Source organism: Festucalex cinctus, chromosome 14 (genome assembly GCF_051991245.1).
Source record: "Festucalex cinctus isolate MCC-2025b chromosome 14, RoL_Fcin_1.0, whole genome shotgun sequence".
Taxonomy (NCBI): domain Eukaryota; kingdom Metazoa; phylum Chordata; class Actinopteri; order Syngnathiformes; family Syngnathidae; genus Festucalex; species Festucalex cinctus.
This window is the reverse complement of record NC_135424.1, coordinates 27,586,143-27,608,333: the sequence shown is the minus strand read 5'-3', so window position 1 is coordinate 27,608,333 and position 22,191 is coordinate 27,586,143. Positions and strand designations below refer to the sequence as shown.

General features: G+C 39.8%; 1 protein-coding gene and 1 long non-coding RNA gene across 10 annotated transcripts in view; both read right to left on the bottom strand.

Annotated features, from left to right (window-relative positions):
• zswim8 (zinc finger, SWIM-type containing 8) overlaps positions 1-22,191 on the bottom strand; it is a 1,066,004-nt gene that overhangs the window by 666,854 nt on the left and 376,959 nt on the right. The gene's annotated exons all lie outside the window — the stretch shown is intronic.
• On the bottom strand, positions 2,159-4,071 carry LOC144001480 (uncharacterized). Its single transcript, XR_013278499.1, has 5 exons — positions 3,486-4,071; positions 3,300-3,346; positions 3,164-3,214; positions 3,054-3,087; positions 2,159-2,980 (listed from the first exon to the last, which is right to left on the bottom strand). It is a non-coding gene; the product is annotated as an uncharacterized LOC144001480 (long non-coding RNA).

Below are 22,191 nucleotides of genomic sequence, written 5' to 3'. Positions count from 1 at the left end.
TAAAGTAAAAGAGAATAAAAAAAGAAAGAAATATGGACCAACTTACAACAAAGGATAGCTTTATTAACTGTAACAGAAAAGATTTAAAGTGCATCTGAAATTCAAAAATAAAATAAAATCCTTAATCAAACTATAAACATTTTTTGACTGACCATGTCAAACCCTGTGATACGGAAAAATAAAATTACATAAAATCAATGAATAATAATGCATCCAAACTGATCACCAACATTAACTCAGGAGCACAATAAAAAATAAATAAATAAAAAACATTAACCTGCAAAACAAAAATCTAAAATAATTTGTGCTGATTTTTTTTTTTTTTTTTTTTTTTTTTGCTGTGTGCAAAGCGTGCATGCTCAGTGCAAACAAAACCCCTACACCACCGAGCGAATACTCCCTGCGCACACTCTGCCAATAATGAGCGCCACTGCCCCGTAATGTAGTGGAGGTGCAATTGCACTTTATTCTAGGACAGTAAAAAAAAATAATAAATAAATAAAAAATAAAAAAGCATGTTCCCCGAGGTCAAACGCGCCCCCCTTGATGGAGCCTCGCGCTCCCCTGGGGGGGCCCGCCCCACTATTTGAGAAGCACTGGGGTAACCTAACCCTAACCCCTAACCTACCATCATAAATGATTGCCTAACCACAACCCATACCCAAACCGCAACCATAACCCAATTCAAACCTAAACTCTAAAACCAAGTCTTGACCCTTAAAAAGAGGTTTAAAGTTGTGAGGCCCTCCAAAATGGCCCCACAAAGACAAGTGAAAAGTCTGTACAATCCCAGAATATATACATACGACCATGTAGCAAAAACAAAAACAAACCCACACGCATGTACGCACACGCACACACACTGCAACGGATCACAAAAGTCACGGTCCGGATCGGATTGTTTTTGGAATAAGTAACAATAGATAAAAAATAAAAAGATAAATAGTACTTTGTCTTCATTTATTTTGTAAAACACTTTTTACCATTAAAAACCAACCCACTTCCGATCGTGTCCTTTAATTTTTTTAAAACAATTTACCAACACTTGACCCCTTTTTTTTTTATTTCTTTTTTTTTTTTTTTTACTCAGGCTTTTTTCAGTCCACTGTCCAACTTTTGGCCATCTGTTGTTCTTCCAGTGCAATGCAATCAACCTTTTTGCCTGTAATAAACACATATCCACAAAATTCTACTCCTTTTTTGGAAACCTTGTGTTTTTTGGATATAGGCCTAAAATTAGGAGTGAAGGTTCCAGTGATAAAACCTTCAAGACAGCATCTTTCAAGGCTTTCTTTATTTCCATCTAAAACATTTTTTAAATTCCCTCAATTCCAAAAAACAATGGAACAAAGTTCCCTTTTCTTCCCCACCCTTTATACAAGTGTCTGGAATATTTGGATTGTATCGGTTCAATTTTACAGGACTCCATTTGTATTGTAACAATCTTAATCGAGAACTAGAAATGCCATTTCTGGGGAAATGGCGTGTGAAGGCTGGAGAGCTGAATGAATACCTGTAGAATGATTTGGAATAATGTTGAATGATGAATGATATTGAAAGATATTGAATGATACTGAATGGTGTTGAATGATATTGAATGATGTTGAAAGATGTTGAATGATATTGAATGATACTGAATGACATGGAATGAGCTTAACATGCTGAAATTGGAATGGTTTGAATTCATCCAGAAATCTAGAAGCAGTTGAAGGAAGAAAAAAAGCACAAAAGGTAAAAATAAATCAGCAAGAAACAAGAAAACAATGAAGAAATCAAGTAAGAAATGGAGGAAGTAGCAAGTAATCGGGTAAGCAATGGAGTAAAGTGAGAAGAATTAAGTAAGCAATGAAGTAAGTAGGGTAGAATCAAGTAGCAATGGTGTAAGGAGAGGCAAACTGAAGCAATGGAGTAATAGTCACTCTCTGTTGAAATCAGGTCACATTTGCATTAGTATACTAAGCTAGCATTAACATGCTAAGCTAACATTAACAATAACATGCTAATATAGTATTAGCGTTCTAATCTAGCATTAGCATTGGCTTGCTAAGCTAGCAATAGCATGCTAACTTAGCATTAGCATGCTAAGCTAACATTAGCATGAACATGCTAACTTAGCCTTAGCATGCTAACTTAACTCTTTGCTGCCAGCCATTTTCGGAAAAAGGTAACCCCATAGTGCCAGCTGATTTACAGATTTTACCGATCTTTCAAGCTTCACAGAAAATGTTGTGTTAGGACTATGGAAACGCGGATACTACCAAATGAAAGATTGAAGTCTCATCTTTTATCTAAAAAAAAAAAGTTTGTTTCTACCTTATTCAGATCTTCAGTAATCAACAATAGAAAACAGCTTCGTTTCACCCAAATCCTCTATTTTCTTCCAAAATACGGAGAAATCAAGTTTTTTGTGAAACGATGTTATTTTATGCACTCTAGTGAATTTGGCACTTTTTTTTTGCATGAGTGATTCTACAAACACCTAAACTTCTATAAAACACTACCCCAACAATAAAAAATTTGTTTTTTGATTGCAAAATAACAGTTTATTTACATGCAACAGTAGCAATCCGAACAAACAATTTGGAAAACTCTTTGCAAACTATTTACACGTGCGCAACTGCACATGTGTGGTGTGTGTGTACGTGTTACTATTTACAATTGTGTGGATATTTCAACGACACAATTTTTCTTTTTGTGTGGTATATTGTGGAGCAATCCCGTGCGTGCTTGGGGGATGCAGCAGGATTTGCACCACAGTTTTTGTCAGTCTGCTTCTGCATGGACTGATTTGCGTAGAGGTTGGTATGATGAACGATGTGCTGGAGAAGTTCATCCGTGATGAAGAGCTCCAGGATGTCAGCTGGCAGGTGGGAATTCAGCTCTGCTGCAGCATCCCTTGGTCCTGGTTTTGCAGCAAAGGGGAAGATGGTTGGCTGCCAGCCAACTTCATCAACTTCAAGCCAGCCAGAATCTTTGGGATCTGCAAATATACATTTCAATAACATATATTATTTTAGAGCACTGTGATGCAATGCGTGTGTGTGCATGTTTACCTTTTTTTCTTGGATGTATTGGTTGATGCACATTCTGTAAATTATAGAAGACGTTTACCATCAATTATTTTATTAGTGCTGTGGAGAATCTTCTTTTTTTTTCTTTTTACCTTTGTTCTGCTCCCTGTGAGAAGGGTCACTTTGGGCCCTATGAGTAGGAGCTGAAAGAAACATACAATTACAATACTATCGAAAGACTTTCCTTTTATTGTTGCGGTGTATTGAAAATGTTTTTGTTTTTTTTACCTTTCTTTGTCGTAGAACCAGCGATCGGACGTTGCTGTGAGCACGATCTATAAAATATACATTCACGTTTGTATAGGTAATAGATGTTCTAGTGTTTTTCAGCACATTTACACGCGCTGCTAGCAGATCGCCCGAAAAGTTAGGAAAGTAATCTTATTAGCAATCTCTTAGCATGTTAGCGCTTACCTTCACGTTCTTTGGAGGACGAAAGACTGTCCAAGACTGTCTTGCATCGGACCCATAGTAGTCGTCATTGTCCGATGAAACGTCATCTGTGCAGACGTGTTCCATTGTGCACCACTTTTCTCCGGTGTTAGCATCGCTAGCCGGTGGGGCCTTAGCCGTGATCAGCATCGCTAGTCGGTGGGGCCTTAGGACATGGTCGAAACGGCCGCATCACCGCTTCAACTATGACTTAACCCCGTCATCACTGTGCTCTTGAGCACTGGTCGATGCTTTTGAGCTTTGAAAATAAGGATCAAGCGTGAGCTGATTGCCATCTGTAGCCTTTTTGACTCCCTTAGCCAAGTTAGCCATTCTCTCCCCCTCAACACTCTAGCTCCGCCTCTCTTCTTCTACTGTTGTCTCCTACCCGATCTTGTCCAAAAGACTCATCACAGCCATCTAGTGGCCAGGAATACTCAGTATAGTAACCCGATTGGCTTGATACTTGGAGCACAGCTGCCCAAGGCTTTCCTCCACCCGTTTCCATAAAAACACATAGTAGACGTCAATAGATGTCTATGGCGGCCTATCCTAGGATTATACTGAACGTTTTTAAATGTTTTTGGCGGACAAAGAGTTAACATTAGCATTAGCATGCTAACTTAGCATTAGCATGTTAAGCTAACATTAGCATTAGCATGATAATTTAGCATTAGCATTAGCATGCTAAGCTAACATTAGCATTAGCATGCTAAGCTAGCATTAGCATGAAATTCAGCACTAGCATGCTCACACTTCCTGTTGATTTCAGGTCACTTCCTGTTGAAATCGGGTCACTTCCTGTTGATATTAGGTCACTTCCGACCTCGTTGTCCACACGGAACGCACCAAGATGGCGGATGAGTAAGTTACGCTTTGAGTAGCTCCGGTTTTGGACCGTAACTTTTCTGATCAAAACTTGTTATATTCCACTTGTAACTCAAGATGAACGTTAATGAGCGGGTTAAACCTGCAACAAAGAAGCCTCTGGTGCTTTTGACTTCGAAATCGCCGCAAAAATCATCGAAGTTGAGTGAACATGACTACTGTGCAATGGAGGTGGCTGCTGAGACAAAACGCGGCTGCGAAGATGACTCCGCTCCTTCAACTCCAAGTAAGACACCGAAAGATAAAAAAAAAACAAGCCAAATGACGAGGATGATGGCCAAATTTCAAATAATCCCATTTTTGATGCAATAATGGAGCTGACAAAACGTGTGACTAGAGTGGAGACACAACTTGATGACATTCGAGAACAGAACAAACAGAATACAGCTCTGATTACTAACTTGACAAAGCTGTTCAGTTTAATGCTGAGGAGTTAGAAGTAACTAAAAAGAAAGTGCTGGAAATGGAAAAGATAAACGAAAGGGTGGTGAAACAGAATGTACAGAATGAACGTTACAACATGAGATATTGTCTACGGGTGAAGGGTCTTCAGGAGAAGAGAGAAGAAAATCTGAGAGCCACTGTCATTCAACTATTGCAGAAGATTGTTCCGGAATATGGATCGAAGATGGAGAACGCTGTGGATGTGGTGCACAGGCTCGGGAAATGGGAGAAAAATCGCAACAGACAAGTTGTTATCCGGTTTTCACAAAGGCATGTGAAAGAAGAAGTGTGGAGAAGAACCAAGGACTCGCCGACATGTAAAGAGGATCGGATCAACTTTGCAGAAATGATGCTGCGTGAAGATCTGGAGGCACGCCAGCGGTTATTGCCGGTGGTTGATCAAGCCAGGTGGGCTGGGAAGAAGGCCTTCTTCCGTGGCCCTCATGCATATGTCGATGGAGTGCAGAAAGTGGATAGGAAAGTGGAAAGGAAAGTGGATAAATTTAGAAGTGTTTAGAACATTGAACTGGTGGAGATTTTTTGAGTGGTCCAGGAGCTATGAAGATCATTGTTAGTAATTCGGTTACAACAGAGTAAATTTTGTTATATTGAGTGTTGTTATATTGTGTTTTGTTTTTTGTTTTGTTTTGTTTTGTTTTTCACATTAAGGGGTGAGTTTGTAGTTCATGTTTAAGGCTACTCTTTTATTTGGTTCTTTAAATGTTAGGGGCTTGAAGGAAATTATTAAAAGAAAAGCATTGTTTTTGTATTGCAATGGGCATACTTCTAACTGTGTGTTTTTGCAAGAGACTCATTCTTCAGACACGGATGTGACTTTTTGGAGGAATCAATGGGGAGACAAGATGCTGTTCAGCCATGGTTCATCAAGATCGGGAGGAGTGGCGATGTGCTTCAATAACTTTCCGGGAGAAATTCTAACCCACCGGACGGATACAGAGGGACACTGGTTGACAGCTGTGATTAAAGTGGTGTGTTTCTCATAATAACAAATGTGTATGGATACATGGAAAGTAAAGTAAATGGAAAATGTAGAATGTGGGAAATAATCGGCTACAAAATCTGGAATTGTGGGTAAGGTGTGAATTTTGAACCTGAAAAGCTGGAATAGCTCATGGCATGAATTGCTGGAATATGTTGAAGCTGGAAAGATGTGAATCGGATGAATAATGTGGAAGTAAATGCAAAATGTAGAATGTGGGAAATAATCGGGTACGTAATCTGGAATTGTGGGTAAGGTGTGAATTTTTAACCTGAAAAGCTGGCATAGCTCATGGCATGAATTGCTGGAATATGTTGAAGCTGGAATGATGTGAATCGGATGAATAATGTGGAAGTAAATGGAAAATGGAGAATGTGGGAAATAATCGGGTACGTAATCTGGAATTGTGGGTAAAGTGTGAATTTTTAACCTGAAAAGCTGGAATTGCTCATGGCATGAATTGCTGGAATATATTGAAGCTGGAATGATGTGAATAGGGTGAAAATGTGGAATTAAATGTGAAATGTAGAATCTCCCATTAAGAATAATGGGGAAAAATGGGGTACGAAATCGGGAATTATGGGTAAGCCGTGAATTTCTGAACTGAGAAAAATGGAAGTGGTCGTTGTGTGAATTTTTTGAATAGTTTGAAATTGGAATGAAGTGAATCGGGTGAAAAATGTGGATAGCTCCCAAAAAAATGGTCGGAATAATAATAATAACTGAAATAATAAAGAATAAATAACATATGTGTGAAGGCTGGAGGCCTTCACACAACTAGAAATGCTGAAGAGCTGAATGAATACCTATGGAATGATTTGGAATGATATTGAATGATGTTGAATGAGATTGAATGATGCTGAATGATGTTGAATGACATGAAGTGATTTCAAATAAAGAATGAATAACGTGTGAAGGCTGGAGGCCTTCACACAATAAGTATCAATAAACTAACACAAAATACAGAAGGCACCATCACTGAAATGTTGTAAAGTCTCATGCTGAGTCGAAGACGAAGAATAGAGATGTCCGGCAAAAATGATATGAAATTTTGTCCATATCGTACAGCCCTAAATCCAAAAAGCAAATGAAGGCAACTGCTAGCCAATCCCAGATAGAAGGGGATGGGTCACAGAGTCATTCATTCGGACATAGTTGTTTACAGAAGTGACGAGTGGTTTTGTTGGAAATGAACTTTTGAGTTGAATAAAAATTGCAAAATGAACTACACTCTCTCTGCATTTTTTTCCAATTGTCTTTTAGATTTTAGAATGAACTGCCGCTTTTAAGTGACAGAAAATATTTCTTAGCACTTTTGCAGTTGTCACAATGCCACTGTTCAACCTGAACATTAGATTTAGGTTGACGATTTGTGCCCACCCCCCCAAAAAAAGGTTATGCCCAACCGCACATTCTTTCTGGTGGCAGGTCTGGCTCTTTCATTAAGAAAATGAAATGAAAACCCTGCTGTCCTGGCTCAAAGCTTAAAAAAATAAATAAATCACGGTCAGACTCTCAGGTCTGATACAGTACGGATATCATAAATAAACTGGGTTGCTCATGCTGTAGTGAAAAGTGAAGCTGGCGGCGGCCATCTTGCGTTGTCATATTTACAGTAAGTTGACTTTTCCGCAGCATACATTCCAAGTTATTTTCTTCCTCTACAGCGAAAATACCACTGTGAGACGTACGGTTGTACTGATAAGTATAAAATAAGTGTGGGAGATGATCTAAATGCAGATTTAATCAATAAGAGTGTAAATATAATTTTTCTCTCATTAGGTACTGAGTGCTACTCAGATTGGTCTGCATAATCAGAACCAGTTATCAGAAGCATGGACAATGAAATGAAAGCAAAGCACACAAGAAAAAAACAATTCTTGTGAAATGTAAACCCAACATCTGCAAGTCCCGAATCACGATACTGAGATAATATTCTGAATGGTTGATGTAACTAATTCCGTTCGTTCTTTGCTCGGCTCTCATTATCCCAGTATTATGATTTATTGTAGTACAATTACTACATTATTAATTTTTGTACTTCAACTGCGGTTTTAAAATTCCAGACACTTGAAGATACTGTGTGCCCTGTGTGAGTTTATGATAAAATATTTTGTGTTTGGTTTAAGAAGTTGCGCGGCGTCGTGTTTGTGGTTGGTCTAATAAGTTGTGCACCCTCTTGAGGGGTACTGCCAGAAATCCTGGCTAGGGTGCCAAGTTGCTTAGGAACGCCACTGGTGAAGAGAAGCCATGTTTGCCGGGGGGACTTCATTGACAGCCACCTCCACCTGGGACTTGGATTTTTTTACATGAATCTCTATTTCATCCTCACCTCCAGTGTTCAGTGACAGCGTTCTGTGACACGAGTTCTGGGGCCTTATTTATAAAACTGTGCGTGAAAACCTGCCCAGAAATGTACGTACGAACGAAACTCAAAACGCACGTACACAGAAAAAAATTGAGATTTATAAAACCATGCGTTAGACACACGTACGCATATCTGCACGCAAGTTCCCTTTATAAATGTGACACGATCCCAACCGGTGTGATTCTTTTTTTAAGAAAAAATAATAATTAAAAAAATAATAATAGTAATAAAAATAATCCATCCATCCATTTTCCTAACCGCTTACACCCTTTATTGTCTTTACTCAGACTTATACTAAATTGTCTCAAAATTAGGCAATCTATAGGCTGCCCTATTATTGTTGTTACGATTCCCAATGTGTTGCTTATGGATCATCAACCAGAATCACGGCTGCGTGGATCTCACTGTGAACGTTTAAGGCTGACGTGCGCATTTCTTTCTTGTACTTACATGACAAAACCCTATCTATGCAGCAAAGATGCACCCAGACTGTATTTTTCTAGCTTTTTTTTATATATATTTTTGTTTTTATTCTTATTGTCCTGTGTCAATATAGTTTTATTTAGCCTTTAATGGCAATTGCGTGGCAGGCGGGTGAAGTTATAGACGCATATTGTTGTGCGTCGCGATGATGTAATGCGTGCAGTATGTGTCCACATTACTTGTCACTTTATGTGATTTGTTGCATGAGGCTTTTTCAAGATAGGTGATCAATGAGAGAAAACGGGTGTTTAAAATGTGCCCCGCTGCGTGCTTGTGATGTCGGAGCAAGTCTGCAAAATATTATAATGTGACACAACATCCAGCATACATGGCGTTTGAGGAATAGAAATGCAACACAAAGACGATTGTGTCGCTGTTTTCCCATGTGTCCAGAATCTGCGGACTGCGTACGGTATGTCCAGACTTGACGTGGCGGTGCGTAAAGTTTCACGTTCAGTTTGTTTTCTATAAATACCACCTTTGGCGCAAAAATGTTCGTATGTAGAGTTTTGGCCTCATTTTGATCGTACACAAGCTTTATAAATGAGGCCCCTGGTCCTGTGTTGGTCAAGAGGACAGTAGTCCGGCAAGTTGGCTTGGGTCACGGAAATAAAGCGTTTTTCTTCTAAAAACAATTTGTGTTCAAAAGAGTGATACATTTGCATCACTAAACTCCTAGAGATTCAGATTTTGCTCACTCTCTTTAAACGGGCACAGGGGGGTGAGTGTACGCTTCTTATCAAAAACATTTGACACTGAGCTAAAGATGGGAAGAGTGACAACAAAATGAGAAAATCATACCTCTCGGTCACTGAATGTTCGCACAGCGTAGATTGGAAAAACACTCTTTTGTGGACTTTTGTTGACTTTTTTTTCTGTCCATCTATTTGAATGGGAATTTTTGACGTGGGTTTTTGTGAGCTGTGTCGCCATTGTAACTCGGGATTCTGGAAAAAAATATTTCCGATCCGAGTCGGATCGAGCCGCATCTTTTGATACCTAATTTGTGTGGGTATTTTCAACGGTGTGGGCTGCATTTTTTTCTGAAAACAACAACCTGTAAATAAGATATAATGTATGAGAGCGAATAAGATATGACTATGGAGGAAAATGTGGTGCAAAGGTAACTCGTAAAAAAATTTTTACCTGTGGGGGGAAAAAAAAAATGTACGTAAAAAAACATGTGTACCCGTAAAATAGAAAATGTGTACTAAAATAAATTGTGTGTAAAAAAAATTTTACGTAAAAAAATTGTACGTATAAAAAAAAATTGTACGTATAAAAAAAATTTGTACCTGTAGAAAGAAGTGTAAATTTGTATCTGTAAAAAGCATGATTTGTACCTGTAAAAAAATTAATTGTACCTGTAAAAAAAATTTGTACGCAAAAAGTGTACCTGTAAAAAAAAATTTTACCCGTAAAATAGAAAATGTGTACTAAAAAAAAATTGTGCGTAAAACATTTCTACGTAAAAAAATTGTGCGTATAAAAAAAAATGTGTACCTGTAGAAAGAATGGAAAATTTGTATCTGTAAAAATCATGATTTGTACCTGTAGAAATGACAACTTGTAGTCTAAGAAGTCATCACTAGGAGTTTTTCTGCTGCTGTCCAGTCATGTGACTTTTGTACTATTTGTTGCGCTACAGATGTAGCATAATGATTCATACTCGTAGAGCTCCGTGATTTGTACTCGTAGGGAAGGGGGCGGGCTCTGGAGGATTTGGGAGCGGGGTCAAGCTGAACCTCTTTGGTTCAGCGAATGACAGTGGGTTGATCTCTTTTTTTTTTCTCTTCTCGCTCGAACCGTTTCTCGAGCCAGTACACTCTGATAGATACCAACTGGCTGTACTGCTGAACGTTTATTAGTGTGTAGATGCAAAAGGTGAGTTAAATCACCCATAATGTCCGTCCAAAGTTTGTTGTGCAGTATAGCATACATGTCACCCCGTGCTAGTTAGTAGTTTCGGCTAGCATGCTAACAAGACTAATGATGCTCTTCACATGAATGTGGATTGTTAGGGCCCGAGCAGCGGCGGCGGCGGTGCCGCTGCGAGCCCAATTGTTTTTGGAGGAATTCTTCTTATTAGGGCCCGAGCAGCGGCGGCAACGGCGGCGGTGCCGCTGCAAGGTCCTATTGTTTTTGTAGGAATTCTTATTATTATTTTTAGGGCCCGAGCAGCGGCAGCGGCGGTGAGCGATAGAGCTATGATAATTTGGAGGCATACATAAGAGCCCACGATGTGCAAAAAAGTCTCTTGGAACCATATGCTAAACCAAACAGGAAGTCTGACATTTTGATTTACTTTGGTATTTGTAGCCACTTTTTGGGGCCTTTTATAGGGGTCATATTTTCTGCAAAACTTATCACATCGTCTTCATTCTTTGGCATGTTTCATCTTAAGATATTTAAGCTGAAAAGTTATTGAATTTTTTTATTTTGTCTCACGCCTTTGCTGTAAGCGATGCATTGTTTGCAAAGAATTTTTTTTTTTGAGAATCTAAACATGGGCAAAAACTCAACATTTTGCACACAGATCAGATCTCTCACGAACATGAATATTTTATAATTTGTTGTGCAATTTGTAATAAATGGCTCAATAGCGCCGTCTAGATATTTTTATGAAGTATATCCGATTATATGGTTCAGCTAGATGTGTGAATATTGGGAGGCATACCTATCAGCCTAATACCTCCAAAAATTATTCTATAGCCATGTGCCAATCCATTTTGATTTTATTTTAATTGTGCATCATTTTTGGCCTTCCATGAAACTTTGCAAACATAAAGCATGTCAAAAACATTTACAAATTAGACGGTTTCCTATGAAACAGTACCCCAACATGCCAGTACCCCGACATGCAAATACCCAAACGTGGCCCGGGTTGCGAAGGCCCTTTATAGCTGCTCGCAGCTCTAGTTATTATTCTTCTTGTCCGCAAACGATCGCATTTTTGAGACACTAAACGTGAACGAAAACTCACCAAACTTTACACACACGTCAGGCCTGGCGAAAAATTTGATATTTTAAAGTCGCCATACGTGATAACAGAAAAATGGCTCCATAGCGCCACCTATATAGGTTTAAAGGATCCCTGTCCCGCTACGATTGTCCTATGGCTACGAAAATGGTATGGCACCTGTAGCACATCCAGATGAACAAAAACCTCTTTGATATGTGTACCCTAAAATAGACAGGAAGTGAGGTATGAGTATTTAAATGTCCAATTTTGGCCCATTTTTGCACATTTACAGGGGTCGTACTTTTGCCCGCTTCTCCTACACGGTTAACCCGATTGACTTCAAAATTGGGCTGAACCATCTCAACACCTGGGACAACATCATGGTAAAAAATCAAATGTTTTTGACATACAATTTAGAGTTTCAAAATTCTTACTTAAGAAGCATTGCTGGTTTTACGTTTAATCTAGGGCTACGAAAATTGGTACACATATATAACAGAATATGACCTATAAAAAAATCTTTTTGAACCATATGTTAAATTTAACAGGAAGTCCGCCAGAGGCAGGGCATCAATTTTGCGTTTCAAAATTCTTACTTAATGAAGCATTCCCGGCTGTACGTTTCACCTAGGGTTACCAACATTTGAGGACATATGTACAGCCCTCAAGGTAGCAAAAAATTCTTTTTGAACCAAATGCTAAACCTAACAGGAAGTCCGCCATTTTGATTTACTTTGGAACGTGTGGCCATTTTTTGGGCCATTTCATAGGGGTCTTATTTTAACGAACTCCTCCTACAAAGTTTATCTGATCATCTTCAAACTTAATGTGATTCATCTTAAGATGTTGACGATGAAAAGTTATTGAAAGCTTTTTATTTCGTCACACGCTGTTGCCATAGCATGCACAGTTTGCAAAGGAAAAAATTCCTTCTTGATGAAGTATACCCAGTTGTACGAAGCAGCTAGAGCTATGAAAATTTGGAGATATATGTAACAGCCCACGATGTACAAAAACGTCTCTTGGTGCTATGTGCTAAACCCAACAGGAAGTCCGCCATTTTGATTTACGATGGGATTTGTAGCCATTTTTTGTGGTCTTTTTCAGGGGTCATATTTTAACGAAACTCCTCCTACAAAATTCATCCGACTGTCTTCAAACTTGGTGTGTTTCATCTTAAGATGTTTAAGATACAAAGTTATCGAAAGTTTTTTATTTTGTCGCACACTGTTGCCATAGCGATGCATTGTTTGCCAAGTAAAGTGCTGCTTTTTTTTTTGGTCTATACATGTGTGAAAATTCATGAAAATTTGCACACACATAAGACTTGTCATGAACATGAATTTTTAGAGATTTGTTGTGCAATTTGCAATAAATCGCGCCCTCTAGACATTTTCATGGAGCATTTCCGATTGTATGATTCAAGCGCTATATAACTAAAGATGACTTGACTTGACCTAGATTTCTGAAAACTGGGAGGCATACTTATTAACCTAAAACCTACAAAAAGTATTCTGTAGTCGTATACTAAACCTCAAAGGAAGTCCGCCATTTTGAATTTATTTTGGGAATGGCACACCATCTTTGGCCTTTTGATAAAACTTTGCACACACAAGGCTTGTCAAAAACATTTTAGATGGTTCTTGTCCTATTTGACAGTACCCCAATGTGCCAGTACCCCGACGTGCAAGTAACCCAACGTGGCCCAGGTTGCGAGGGCCCTTTATAGCTGCTCGCAGCTCGTTTTTTTTTTCTCCGCAAACAATCGCAATTTTGAGACACTAAACGTGAACGAAAACTCACCAAACTTTACACACACATCAGGCCTGGCGAAAAATTTGATATTTTAAAGTCGCCATACATGATAACAGAAAAATGGCTCCATAGCGCCACCTACATAGGTTAAACAGATCCCAGTCCCGCTACGATTGTCCTATGGCTACGAAAATTGTGTGGCACCTGTAGCACATCCAGATGAACAAAAACGTCTTTGATATGTGTACCCTAAAATAGACAGGAAGTGAGGTTTGAGTATTTAAATGTCCAATTTTGGCCCATTTTTGCACATTTACAGGGGTCGTACTTTTGCCCGCTTCTCCTACACGGTTAACCCGATTGACTTCAAACTTTGGATGTACCATCTCAACACCTGGGACAACATCATTGTAAAAAATCTAAAGTTATTGACATACTATATGACGGCGGCGTGGAATAAAATTTAGAGTTTAAAAATTCTTACTTCACGAAGCATTGCCGGTTGTACGTTTAATCTAGAGCTACGAAAATTGGTACACATATGTAACAGGCTATGACCTACAAAAAACTCATTTTGAACCATATGCTAAACCTAACAGGAAGTCCACCATTTTGATTTACTTTGGAACGTGTGGCCATTTTTTGGGCCATTTCATAGGGGTTTCATTTTAACGAACTCCTCCTACAGAGTTTATCTGATCATCTTCAAACGTGGTGTGATTCATCTTAAGATGTTGATGTTGAAAAGTTATTGAAAGTTTTTTATTTCGTCACACGCTGTTGTCGTGGCATGCACTTTTTGTAAAGGGAAAAAAAATCTTCTTAATGAAGCATTCCCAGTTGGACGAAGCAGCTAGAGCTACGAAAATTTGTAGACATATGTAACAGCCGAGGATGTACAAAAAAGTCTCTTGGTGCCATGTGCTAAACCCAACAGGAAGTCCCGCAGGGGCTGGGCATCACATTTTGAGCTAAAAAACTCCTCTTTAACGAAGCATTCCCGGTTGTACGTTTCACCTCGCGCTATGATAATTTGCAGGCATACATAAGAGCCCACGATGTACAAAAAAAGTCTCTTGGAACCATGTGTTAAACCAAACAGGAAGTCCGCCATTTTGATTTACAATGGGATTTGTTGCCATTTTTTGTGGCCTTTTTCAGGGGTCATATTTTAACGAACTCCTCCTACAAAATTCATCTGACCGTCTTCAAACTTTGTGTGTTTCATCTTAGGATGTTTAAGATGCAAAGTTATCGAAAGTTTTTTATTTTGTCACACGCTGTTGCCATAGCAATGCATTGTTTGCCAAGTGCTGTTTTTTTTTTTTTTTATCTATACATGTGTGAAAACTCATGAAACTTTGCACACACATCAGACTTGTCATGAACATGATTTTTTTAGAGATTTCTTGTGCAATTTGCAATAATTAGCGCCCTCTAGACATTTTTATGAAGCATTTCCGATTTTATGATTATGCTAGATTTGTGAAAATTAGGACAGACCCCTATCAGCCTAAGACCTACAAAAATGTATTATGTAGCCATTTGCCAAACCAAAGAGGAAGTCCGCTATTTTGATTTTATTTTGGGAATTATACATCATTTTTGGCCTTTTTCATTAAACCTTGCACAGACAAGGCATGGAAAAAACTAACATTTTAAATGGTCCTTGTTTCATGTAACAGTACCCCACGTGCTAGTACCCTGACGTGCATGTAACCCAACGTTGTGCTCAATAGCGCCCTCTTTGCATTTTTATGGAGCATTTCCAATTGTATGATTCAAGCGATCCACAACTAAAGATGACTTGACCTAGATTTGTGAAAACTGGGAGGCATACCTATTAGCTTAAAACCTACAAAAAGTATTCTGTAGCCGTATGCTAAACCTAAAAAGAAGTCCGCCATTTTGAATTTATTTTGGGAATTGCACACCATCTTTGGCCTTTTGATAAAACTTTGCACACACAAGGCTTGTCAAAAACATTTTAGATGGTCCTTGTCCTATTTGACAGTACCCCAACGTGCCAGTACCCCGACATGCAAGTACCCCAACGTGGCCCAGGTTGCGAGGGCCCTTTATAGCTGCTCGCAGCTCTAGTTTAATTTGTGTTTGGTTGTTTTATTTCTGAATGCGGTGTCAGTAGAATTATGTGCTTAGTGATTTAATTGCTGGATAGTGAAAACAGTGACTCTGAACCTTGTGCATGCTGTGCACTAGATTTAATATTTATATATTGTGATGATGATGATGTAGTAACATTAAAGTGATTTGAAGTTATAAGATTGTGCATCATTTGAAAGGTTTTTGATGTCCTGAAGAGCTGTTTCTGCATCCATTGCTGTGGTTGTGTCAACATCGATTTGAAGATCAGGTGTCATCTCTGGGCTGCTTGCTCATCGGTCATCCTTTTCACTGATGCTTCAGCAGTGTCTCCAGCAGTTATTTCCACCTTTGAGCAAGATTTTCAAATTTGAGAATATGCTCTTTGGATTTGGATTCAAAATAAACAAACTGACTTCCGGTTACGCCATGTTCCAAGCAGCTGCTTGAAGATCGCGCTCCGTCCATACTCGATATCTTTCCTAACTAAAACCACAATACTCGACAATTTTTTTTCCTTTTTTCTTTGTTTTCGAGATGGCAACATCCCTAAGAGGCAAAGGATCGCAAAAACAGGATCAAAATAAAGATAAAGGCGACAACTTGAGACAGCTAACTTTGAAACAGGCCTCGGGCGGTCCCGCAGCTACAGAAGATAGCATGCATAACTCCGAGTCTAAAATACTGGCTGAGCTCGAGAAGTTGAGGAAGGACAACCAAGAGGGCCATATGCAAACTCAACTCTCCCTGACAAGGCTGGAAACATCTTTTAAGGGACTGAGAGAAGATGTGACAAAATTGGAGAACAGAGTCACGGAGGCGGAGGGCCGCATCGGTGCTAACGAGGACACCGCTAAACGTCATGAGCAGGCCCTCCGCCATTTGCTACACAGAGAGATGGAATTGACGGCTCGTTGCGAGGATATGCAGAATAGACTGCAACGAAACAACATGAGGATCTATCGCGTGCCAGAAGGGAGCGAGGGAAGAGATGTTAAGCTCTTCGTACAGGAGTTGCTTAAATCCGCAATTCAACTTTCCCCGGAGCTCGACATAGCCATTGAGAGGGCACACAGAGCTCTCTCCGGCAAGCCCAAGGATCCCAAAGCCGCCCGCGCTCTCTGATTTAGATTTTTGGATTACTCTGTCAAGGAAACCATACTACGGAAAGCATGGGAGCAGAGGTCAGTAATGTACAACGGAATTCAGATTTACTTGGATCACGATTTTTCACCCGAGTTACAGAAGAGGAGAATGCTCGCGCGTGACGTCGTAAAGCAACTAAAAGTCAAGAATATCAGGGCGAAATGTGTTTTCCCTGCAGAGTTGAAAATGTTCCTTGATGATGGTGAAAAAACCTACCCGACGTTATCGGATGCACTCCCAGTGCTTAAGGAGATGGGCTTACAAGTGCGAGTGGATGAGAGGGAGTGGATGGAAACTGAGCTGTTCCGGGAAGGTTGGAGCACCGCAGGAGCAAGACAGACATCGAGGAGAGGCCGCACAACTTTTTCCTACGCAGGGATTAAATCATTCTTCGACACAAAGGAGTAATTTCCCCTTCTCCTTTACATCTTTTTGCCCCCCCCTTCCCCCCACCTCTTTCTCTCTCTCTCTATCCTTTTTCTTCTCTAACACTGACAACCCCCCCCCCCCCCCCCCCCCAACCCCCTCGTCGAGTTTATTTGGAAATTTATGACAATCTAAGTTAGGATGAAAGATATACTGTTTAACATTGGACGGGACGTGATGGAAAGCTAGTGGAGTACCAGCTATCCACGGCACAAGTCGCGAAGGAGGACAGCGACCAACTTTTCCTTTCTCTTTTTGTTCCACGGAGGATCTTCTGGCACCAACCTCCACCCGGAAACATCGGGGACTGGGTTATTTGGGTCCTTGGACTCCGAATGAGCCAGTGTGGTATGTGGAAGCCTACATTGTTTTGTAATTTTTTGTTGTTTGTTATTGTTTCAAGTGTATATGTTCCTTTTGTCCTGAGTGTTGAATTGGGGCATCGTTCTACCAGTTATAAATTGTGCCTTTTTGCTGATGATATTTTGTTATTTTTGGAGAACCCTATCACTTCCCGTGCCAGCCTTGCTTAATAGTCTGGACCAGTACAGTATGGTATCAGGTTATAAAATTAACACAAATAAATCAGAAGCATTGATGCTTGTGGGTAACTGGCCACCACAATTAGACAGCCTTGTTTATTTTAGGCAATCAAAACAGGGATTTAGATATCTGGGTGTAACTCTTACTCCCAAGACAACACAGTTGTTTTCATCAAATTATGACAAACCTTTCAAGGAAATTAAAAATGACTTGAGTAAATGGGATATACTTCCACTGTCCCTTCTGGGTAGGATTGAATGCATCAGAATGAATGTTCTTCCAAGGTTACTCTTTTTGTTTCAAAACCTCCCGATTTTTATACCCCAGTCTGCATTTAGATTATTAGACAAATTAATATCCAAATTTATCTGGCAGAACAGGAGACCAAGAATCCGTCTTAAAATCTTGATGCTGGGTAAAGAGCATGGTGGGCTGGGACTTCCCAACATCAAACTGTATTATTGGGTTGCCCAAATAAAAGCAATGGCGGCCTGGATAATACAGAATCCGGAGTCAAACTGGGTTTCATTGGAGGAGCATTTATTACCAGGTATTTCCCTTTCAACTCTTCCCTTTCTCAATCTGCAGTGCCAGAAACGAATTAAAATCAAGAATGTATGGGTTAAACATACATTGAATGTCTGGAAACAGGTACAGAAACAAATGAAGGGGGTGGTTGCTCTTTCTCGGGCGATGCCCATAAAGGGGAATATTGAGTTTTTACCATCAATAATGGACAGTGGCTTTGATAGATGGGCTGAAAATAACCTCAGAACTTTGAGTCAGTTATTTGAGGGAAACATGATTAAAAGCTTTGCACAATTATGTAGCAAATTCAATCTAATGTCAAGGATCATTATCGGTATCTACAAATGAGGAATTATTTAATGACACATCAGGATTTGGTACATATTAGAAGGGAACCAACTCATATAGAAAAGCATTTCAGTCAATTGATCGAGAATGGAAGTGTAATGAAAAAACAAGTGTCTTTCATGTATAAGAAATTACTAATGGATATATCAGATAACACTCAACACATAAAACAACAGTGGGAACTCGAATTGAATGTGACCTTGGATGATGATACTTGGGAAGATGTCTGCTCTGGTTGTCATAAGGGTGTAGGGAGTCAAATGTGGAAGGAATTTGACTGGAAAGCTAAAATAATATTCTTTAGAACTCCATTAAAGTGCTCCGTGTATAAGTGTGGGGTTAGTGACAAATGTTGGAGGAATTGTGGTCTTGTGGGGGATCAGAATCACATTTTTTGGGACTGCCCCATCATACAAGGTTTCTGGACTGGAGTAAGGGGAAAATTGGAAAATATTCTTAAAGTGACACTCCCCCTGGACCCTTTGATTTATTTGTTGGATATATTCTTGGATAATTTGTCTCATGACCAAAAGTATTTGCTTCATCTCCTCCTAATGACTGCAAGAAAGATGATAACCATCAACTGGCTGAAACCTGAACCACCCACAGTTGCACAATGGTTAAAAAAAATCCAAACAGATGTACTCAATGGAACAATTGACAGCACAACTTCAGATGAGGGTTCCTATTCTTGAAAGAAGATGGGGACCAATCCTGGACATTGTTAGATAGGGTATTGATACCCTGGGTATGTGGAGGAAATTTTTGTTGTTGTTTTTCATATTACTTGTATTTGCATGATATCAATTGTATATAAAGGCCCTATCTCTGGACAATTATTGTTATTGTTATGTTGTTGGCAGTTTTGACAAAAGTTAAAAAAAAAAATAAAAATAAACAAACTAACACTTGACCTAGTTACTTTTGTTAAAGTAGCTAGGTGACAGCGACACTTCTCACATCTTAGTGACACAGATAGACGAGCATGTCAAAGGCATAATAGCCAATATTTATATTAGGGGTGTGCCATCTAAGACACCCCACGATTCGATTCAATTACGATTAAGGGTGCTACGATTTGAGTATTGAAGTTGAAGTAGCCAAACCAATTTATGTCCATTAGTTTTTATTTCCAATCACCAAATGATCCAGCAGGAACAATGGAAACATTGCATTGCCCATACAACACATAGCTACCCTTAAGCTGCTCTTTTTCACAAGAAGGTGCAAAAACAATTGTTTCAAAGGCAGTACTTTTCAAAAATAGATTTTCCTGGGGGGGGGGGGGGGGGGGGGGTGCTGTTGAGCTTTAATGAAGTAGGACGTGAGTGTGGAAGCTCCTGTCGGTTTTGATGGAAATTGTATTAGAAGTGTGCTTTTTGCAACTTCTTTTCGCCCCGTTGCATATTGCTATACACTTTGACTTAAATTATAACTTTGGACCGCGTTATAATGGCTGCTAAAAGTGTAAAAACTCGCAATGCTGTACAGACTCAACTGAGGCCTACTTTGCAAGCTGCATCCACGTCTCCCGGTAGTTCGCCTGCCTTCGCTACGGTCCCCACCTCGACTCTAGCAGAACATGACGTTGCAGCTCTCAAGCTTGAGTTGTTAGCTTTGCTGAGGAAGGACATAGCTGATATTTTCAACTCCACGATGCTCTTGGCGATGCTCTATCCACCATCAAGCTATATTTGCAAGCTGTGAAGACACAACTGGCTAACGAAAGGGCTGCTATCGAGGCTAATGTGGCTACGCTTAAAGGTACCGTAGGGGAAATGGAGCAGGCACTCTCGGGGTGTACGGATGATGTTGCGCAGATGAAGGCCACTATTCAGTCCCTCACCGCAACCGTTGCCAAGCTCGACAATAAATGTGGAGATTTGGAGTCCAGATCACGGCGTAACAACATCAGGATAATGGGAGTTCCGGAAGGACCCGACTCGTGCTCGACTACCGTTGTGGCCGCTATGCTAAAGGAGGCATTCAAGTTGGAAAACGAACCACTGCTTGATCGATCTCATCGGAGTCTTCAACCCAAGCCTGGCGAACAACCGAGGGCGATTGTATGCAGATTTCACTATTATAGCGATTGTGCCAACATCCTCCGCCGTGCAAGGGAGCTTCGACAGGTTAATACAGGGTGCTTCACTATCTCTGTGTTTCCCGATCACACAGCCAAGGTAGCACCAGCCCGGGCCGCATTTAATGATGTCAAGAGACAACTTCGGCTATCCACGGTGTAAGATTTGGTCTCTTTTATCCAGCATGCCTTCGCATTACCTACAATGGTGTGAATCTTGGGCGCAGAGAGTCGACCCTTTTTTTTTTTTTTTTTTTTTTAAATGTACTTTTTTGAGGTTTTATACAAGTTGTATTTGCTTGAGGAGGGGATATCTGTGTGCAAATGCCTCTTTTTGTTGTTTAATTGTCTCCTCCATTTCTCTGCAGGCTGTATCGAGAATTTTGAGTCTAGAGGGTTTTTTTAGGGCCCGAGCAGCGACCGCTGCGAGGTCCCTATTGTTTTTGTAAAAATTCTTCTTCTTCTTCTTCTTCTTCTTCTTCTTTATTTGGGTACCTAAACATTCACGAAAACTCACCGAACTTTGCACACTCTTCGGGCCCGGCGAAAAATTTGATAATATAAAGTCGTCATAACGCGACTCTATAGCGCCCCCGAGCGTAGAAAAATAAAAACCAAGCCCGGTACATTTGAACTAGAGCAACAAAAATTGGCAGGCACGTGTAGCACCATGGGACGCACAAAAAGTCAATTGGGACGATGTAGCTAAAATGTACAGGAAGTGAGCTATGATTTTTTTAATGTCCAATTTTGGCCAATTTTGGCACATTCACTGTGGTCATGCTTTTTCCCCCTTTGCCAACAATTTTCATCCAATTGACTTCAAACTTGGCATTTATCATCTCAAGACCGGAGACAACAACTGGGCAAAAAAATCTTGACTTTTCGAAATACTATATGACGGGGGCGGGGCATCAAATATTGCCTTGAAAATTGCATTTGTCCAGAAAGAGCAAATGCTTAATAACTCCCATGTACAAGCTCCAAAATATCTCAAACTTCTCATGCAACTTAATAGTCACGGCCTGAAAACATCTATATGATAAAATTCTGTTATATATATATATATATATATAGCGCCACCTAGTGGTGACAATAAATGTCATACTTTACGTTTTTAGCTACTGTGCCAAGCTCTTTGAAGGGATCCAGTTGAAAATTGGTCAGAAAAGCCTTATGATGTTGATCATGCCCCACACCGAATATTGTAACTTTTCGCCAAAGGGCGTTGCCGCTATGGTGCCGCAAATTCGGAAGATTTTTTGTGACAATAAAAGCTGTATTAACTTGACCGAGATGATCCTATCTTCCCAAAATGTCAGACATTTGATGAGAGTCCAGCCTTAAAGACATCTACGAACTTATATTTCATCTTGCTGATAGCGCCACCTAGTGGCAATTTTTTTTCTTACGAATTTTCTTCTACGTTTTTCTCCAAACATGTTAACTGGACCTACCTCATATTTGCTCAGATGAGGGTTTCGGCCTTCATGATGTCACAACACGAAGTTTGTGAGTTTTCGCGAATCGCTGTGGGCGTGGCTCAGAGCTGTTCTCCATGAAAACAACGACAGTTTTGAGGGGCTTAACATGCGCATAAACTCATGAAAC